At 37.8% G+C, this 6920-nt stretch overlaps 1 pseudogene; it reads left to right on the plus strand.

Moving 5' to 3' along the window:
* Positions 1–3232: 3232 nt before the first annotated feature.
* LOC113341643 lies at positions 3233–3332 on the plus strand (annotated as a pseudogene).
* Positions 3333–6920: the final 3588 nt, after the last annotated feature.

The raw sequence follows: 6920 nt of genomic DNA on the forward strand, positions 1-6920 counted from the left end.
TCTCTAGAATACGTTTAATTTCCCTATTGGACTCGGTAGTTGTGTAGTTCATTTGGGAATCATTCAGAGTTTTGCTAGCATAATAAATCACATGAAGTAATTTGTTTTCTCGTTGTCCTAAAACGACGCCTATATCATAATCTGAAGAATCACACATAATCTCAAAGGGTAGGTTCCATTTAGGTGCCTGGACTCTGGGGGGAATAGTGAGTAAAGTCTTAAGCTTCTCAAAATCCTCTAAACAAGCATCATCAAAGACAAACTTAACATCTTTTGCAAGCAAATTGCAAAGAGGTCTAGAAATCAAGCTAAAATCCTTAATGAATCGACGGTAAAAACCTGCATGCCCTAGGAATGACCTAATATCTTTTACGGTTTTTGGGACCTGTAAAGTCTTAATAAGGTCAACTTTGGCTTTGTCTACCTCTATACCCTTTTAAGAGACGATGTGCCCTAATACAATTCCTGATTTAACCATGAAATGGCATTTTTCCCAATTAAGCACTAATTTTTTTTCCTTACACCTAGTCAACACTAATGTCAAATGATGCAAGAACTCATCGAAAGATGAACCAAACACTGAAAAATCATCCATAAAGACCTCTAAGAACCGTTCTACCATATCAGAAAATATGTTCATCATACAGCGCTGAAAAGTTGCAGGGGCATTACATAGCCCGAAAGGCATGCATCAATACGCAAAGGTACCAAAGGGACAGGTAAAAGTGGTTTTCTCTTGGTCTTCTGGGGCAATAACGATCTGATTATAACCGGAGTAGCCATCTAAGAAGCAATAGTGACTATTTCCAGCTAATCGCTCTAGCATTTGGTCGATAAAAGGAAGGGGAAACTTATCCTTCCTTGTGACCTTGTTCAATTTCCCATAGTCAATACACACGCCATCCCGTGGTCACTCGGGTTAGGATTAATTCATTATTATCATTCTGGACTACAGTGATACCTGATTTCTTGGGGATAACCTGAACAGGGCTGACCCACTTACTGTCTGAAATTGGGTAAATAATACCCGCATCTAAGAACTTAAGCACCTGTTTTCGAACTACCTCTTTCATGTTAGGGTTCAGTCGACGTTGCATCTCCCTAGAAGGTTTGGAGTCTTCCTCTAAATGAATCTGATGCATACAAACAGTAGGACTTATACCCTTAATGTCTTTATAGTCCACCCTAAAGCTTCCTTATTGTCTTGAAGTACATTTACTAGCCTACTTTCCTTATCACTATCCAAATTGGAAGCTACAATCACATGTAAAGTCTCAGATGGGCCTAAAAACACATACTTTAGAGTATCGGGTAATGGTTAAGGTCCAACTTTGGGGGCTCTTCTAAAGAAGGAATTAGGGTAGTCTCAGAAACTGGTAACGGTTCGAACCTAGATTTCCATCTATCAGTGTCTAACACAGCGGTAGAATCTAATAGAGCATTCACCTGTTCAATAGTGCTATCGTCGTCAAAATCTAAACCAAAATGGGATAGACAACTTTCTAATGGGTCTTCAGACAAGATGTTTGGTAATGACTCCTGAACTAAGGCTTTTATCATGTTCACCTCCTCAACACATGTGTCATCTAGCTCATGAGGTTGCTTACTGACATTAAAAATGTTCATCTCCATAGTCATATTACCAAAAGATAAACTCATCACACCATTTCGAAATTTAATGATCGCATTAGACGTAGCTAAAAATGGGCGACCTAAAATCACAGGTATCTGGTTCTCTGGGTCAGGGACAGGTTGGATATCTAGGACCACAAAATCCACTAGATAAATAAACTTGCCGACCTCAATAAGAACACCCTCGATAACACCTCGAGGGATTTTAACAGAACTATCAGCTAACTGCAGTGTCATCTGAGTAGGTTTCATTTCACCAAGTCATAGCTGTAAGTATACATGGAATGGAAGTAAGTTCACACTGGCTCCTAAGTCAAGTAAAGTTTTTTCTACCCGGAAGTTACCTATTGTGCAAGCAATGGTAGGATAACCTGGGTCTTTGTACTTTGGAGTTGTGGTGTTCTGAATGATTGAACTTACGTGACTATCTAAAAAGGCTTTCTTATGGACGCTAAGTTTTTGCTTTCGCGTACACATATCCTTAAGGAACTTGGCATAAGCAGGAACTTGCCTAATTGCATCTAATAAGGGAAGGTTTATGGTAACTTGCTTAAAAACCTCCACTATGTCATTAAAGTTCGATTCCTTCTTTGTTGGTACTAATAGCTTAGGAAATGGGGCTCTAGGCCTAAAATCAGACCTTTCAGGAACCGAATTCACATCATCAGAAACTTTATCAGTCTCTTCAGCTACTAGTTCTGAGAGGTGAGATCCTGAGGGGTGAACTACAGTATGTTCACTATCGGGCATGGTTACCTTATTGTATACAACTCTACCACCTCTAAGGGTTCTATCAGCATTCAATTGATTCGATGGTTTTGCACCTAATTCATGAACTCCTCTAGGGTCGGGTTGTGTTTGACTAGGAAACTTACCTTTTTCTCTCAAAGAATCACTTATCAGACCAACCTGGGTTTTTAACTCGGAAGTAGCCTAACTATTTTCTTGTCCTATCCTGTTACTAGCTTGTAGACTCTGTTCTACGGATAATTGAAATTTTGCAGTTTGATGAGTTAACAAGGCGAGAGATTCCTCTAAACTTAGGATTTTCTTATCTGACTGATTCTGAAACTGAGCTAGTCCTGAAGGATTCTTAGTATATCCAAAACCTGGGGGAGCATTAGAATTACTAAACTGACCTTGACTTTGGCCCTTAGACCACGAAAGGTTCGGATGGTTTCTCCAACCAGGATTATAGGTTTCTAAATATGGGTCAATCTTTTGACGGTTATCAAATCTAGTGTTATTATAAAGAGCATTGGCATGCTCTTCAATATTCCGGCCTTCCCAAAAAGGCTCCACTCTGCCATTAGTCTGGCCCACTTCTAAGGCTTCTAACCTTTTTGCTATAGCAGCAATTTTGGCATCTGATTCATAGCCTCCTTCTACCCTATTAACGTTTCCTCTACTTAAAAGAATTGTTTTCTGGGGTGCCTTACTATTTTCCCATTGCTGGGTTTTTTTGGCGATTTCATTAAAAAATTCCATCGCCGCATCAACAGTTTGGTTTTCAAATCCACCAGTGCATAGAGACTCAACCATGGTCGTTGTGGAATAATCTAAACCCTCATAAAGGATCTGAACTAGCCTAACCTTTTCTAAACCATGATGAGGACACTGGGATAATAAATCATTGAACCTTTCCAAATACCTATATAAAGATTCTCCCTCTTGTTGTGAAAATGTGCATATTTGCGTCCTAATACACGATGTTTTGTGCCTAGGGAAAAACTTTTTGAAAAAGGCAGATGTAAGTTGTTCATATCTCAATTGACTCGGAGTCCAAACTATACAACCACGACTTGGCCTTATCTTTCAGGGAAAATGGGAATAACCTAAGTTTCAAAGCATCATCATCCAAGCCTCTAATTCTTAGAGTACTACAAATTTCCTCAAAATCCCTAACATGGTAATAAGGGTTTTCATTTTGTTTCCCTAAAAAGATTGGGAGCATCTATAAGGTCCCAAATTTCAGTTCATAGGGTGCCTCCATTTCAGCTAACTTAATACACGAAGGACGGGTAGTCCTAGTTGGATTCAACAAAGCTTTCAAAGTTGCCATTTCTGGCACTATCGGAGCAATAGGGATTCTCTTCTCAGTCAAAGAACGTTCAAAAACAGACTCTTCAAAAACCGGACTTTCTAGATTAAGGTAATCGAGACGCTTCGAACTACTAGGTTTCTCTTTAACAAATCTACCTAGTGCGTCTCTTTTACGTTCAGGCATACAATAGAATTTTCTAAATTGGAAGGGTAAGCAAACACAGATCAAGGCCGACTCAACCAAATCAAACCTATTGATTTCTAGCAAACAAAAAGCATGTTGGCTCCACTTAGATTGTTTCTAGACCAGCTTCTAATCCTTCGAACGGGAATTCGTTACAATTTTAGCAAACCCCTCTGCAATCAATCCGAGTTAACGTAAGTTGAATAGAGGCGAGGGAAGCTCTGTGGAGCTTTGATACCCAAGGTCTTATCGGTATTACAAGGCGGCGCAGTCACGCATTCAACTTACAGAAACCGTCAAGAACTTCGAAGTATGCTTAAAAGAGTAACCAATATTTTTCGAATGACTTTCCTGTTAAGCTCGTTATCCTATCGGTCTCGTTCTAGTCAAAATTTTAGGCTTAGGTTTGCGTAGGTTACGTGTTCCTAAAGCGGGCAAGAAGAGAACGGTGATGAAATCCGAACCCTTATCTTGTATGGCCAGGCCTTGCCCTTTACTAGAAAAATAAATGTCCATATTCAGTTCTCAACATATATGCATACGAAGGAGTCCAGTAACTCGCTGACAGGGGATTCACGAGTGTTTAGAATCTTACCTCCCGTTCCAGACGGGGGATGAATCGGTTGTAGTCGACTCGGGCCACTGACTCCGATGTCTAGTGTACGAACCCAAGGTGCAGAGACAATATCGTAATTGTCCTCCTTCTCTGCAAACAGTTTATATTTAAAGTACCCTTCCGTAGGGTAATAAAAAAAAATGTCCAAAAGTCCAAAAGTACAGAAAAATAAAGAAAAAATACAAAAATAATAAACTTTAATACAGTTTTGTTTTTTTTAAAATAAAATAAACAAACCCTAAACTAAAATTGTCTAAAATAAAATTGTCTTCTTTTCTGTTCTTTTTGCTTTAATCTTTAGCTCCAAGTCTTTATGAAATCACCAAACTCCTTGGCTCAATTTTCTTTATGATCCAGAACCTGTAGACACAAGATAAATACCCAAAAACATAAAGAAGGACAAAAATAATAATAAAAATAAATAAATAAAATAAAATAAAATAAATCTAAAACCCTAAAAACAAGTCCGCGTCGGCGGCGCCAAAAATTGATGTGATTTGTAGATAGTGGTAAAAGTGGTTCGATTCTCAGACTTGTGAAGGATATTTATTAGACTTAAATTCTAATATTAAAATAGAAAACTCACTAAAAATTATAACAAACTCAATCAAAGATGATATCAAGACTAAAAGAAACACTGAGGCTGAGATTCCACTATTTTCCAAGTTCAAAGTGATTAAACCAATACTTGTATTTATGCAATATTCTTGTTTAATTTGATTCTAAAATATTGCAACAAGTAGATTTTCAAAAGTAATAATTGTAAATACCAAGTATGAAGCATCAAAAGTCTTAAAGCTAAGCATACTCCATAAAAGTAGATCACAATCACTCAAATAAAAATCATATTCAATAATAGTTCAAGGCAAATAATCATATAATTATTGCAAATAAAAAGATAAAATAGAATATACCACTTTTTGTTGGAAAAATAGCTTCCTCTATCGTCTCAGCAATGGGGTTTAGCTCCTCATACTAATCATGATCTCAAAATATGTGTTTGTTGCTCAAAAGATGATTAAAAGAGTGAAAAGTAATAACACAGACTGTTTGCAACAGTGTACTGGTGTTGCAAAACAGCTGTTAGAATGGAACTGTTACAGAAAAACTGTTGCTTTGTCGCTGATTTTAAGACCCTAGAATACGACTGCGCTGCACAGCTTAATGTTCTTCAGCTGTTAAACAACGACATTGTTCTGCGACTGTTTCCCGTGCGTCAATGTTCTTCGCGTTCTTCCTCTTCAGCAGCAGCAGCAGCAGAAACAGAGTTTGGTAAAGCTCTGATTTCTTCTTCTCTGGCTCTCCTTAGGTTCCCAAACTCTCGACACCTCTTCTATATGACCCAAGACATCTATTTATATCAAAAATACCGATTAAATCTCTCCCAAATCTTCCAAAATCTCTTTCCTTCTCTTCACGGCCAAGTTGCGGCAATTTCTTGTTTTAGAATTTCTACGCGTTTCTGAGCTTTCTTTTTTATTCTAAACTCTTCCTTAGATAGATACAAATCTTTGGGAAGGTTTACAGCGCTTTAATCTCTCTAAAATTCCCTAAAACAGGTCACACACACGTGACTTTCCATATTTTCTGTTGTGAGAAAAATCCGTCGATTGAGCCCAGTCTAATCGATTTAAACACCCATATCAGATTCCTAGACCCATAAGGAGTCTATCCTATGAAAACCAGAGGTTTAATCGACCTCAAACTCCTCCAAATCACGATTGCCAAAACTGTTCTTCACTGCACCTAGTTTCCCACCAAAAACCTGGTTTTTGAAATGTTGAAGATGGTCGCCCCTTATCCAGAGTAGGGGTGCGATTAGCAACTGTCTGGAAATGGGATGCCCCTTAGGAATTAGGTTACCCCTTATCCAAATTGAGAGTCTGAATAGCAAATGTCCTCCGGGTGCTTACCGACAACTTTTCAAGCCAATTTTTTCCAAAAATTTTTATTGGTCAAAAATACCTACAAATAAATAAAACACCATAATAAGTACAAAAATGAGCCCTAACAATATATAGAATCGAGACAAATCGGACACAAAAATGTATCTATCAGAACCCGAAGAGCTTCTTTTCCCAAAGAACTTCGTTCCTTCGTTTTCCTCTTTTAATAAAATATTTTCCTCTTTTAACAAATTTTCGTTTCCCTCTTTTAACAGAAGATTACAACCGCCCTAATTAGGAAGAAACTCCGGATTCGCGAACTTCTAGTTACAAATGATCTAAATTTCCATTGGAAACCTCCGCATGACTAATCAAAACATTTCCTTCTTAACGTAAAATTGAAAAAGGGAAACAAAAAATAAAAAATACCGAAATCAACCTATGATATAGCTTCCGATATACTGACTGATGAGAACCCGAAAAAAAATCTTTCTTTAGCGACAAGGAATAGTTTGTGCTGGTAACATGTTTAAGGAAAAAGTAAGGAGAAGATGGAGAG

The sequence above is a fragment of the Papaver somniferum genome, chromosome 1 (genome assembly GCF_003573695.1).
Source record: "Papaver somniferum cultivar HN1 chromosome 1, ASM357369v1, whole genome shotgun sequence".
Classification (NCBI taxonomy): Eukaryota; Viridiplantae; Streptophyta; class Magnoliopsida; order Ranunculales; family Papaveraceae; genus Papaver; species Papaver somniferum.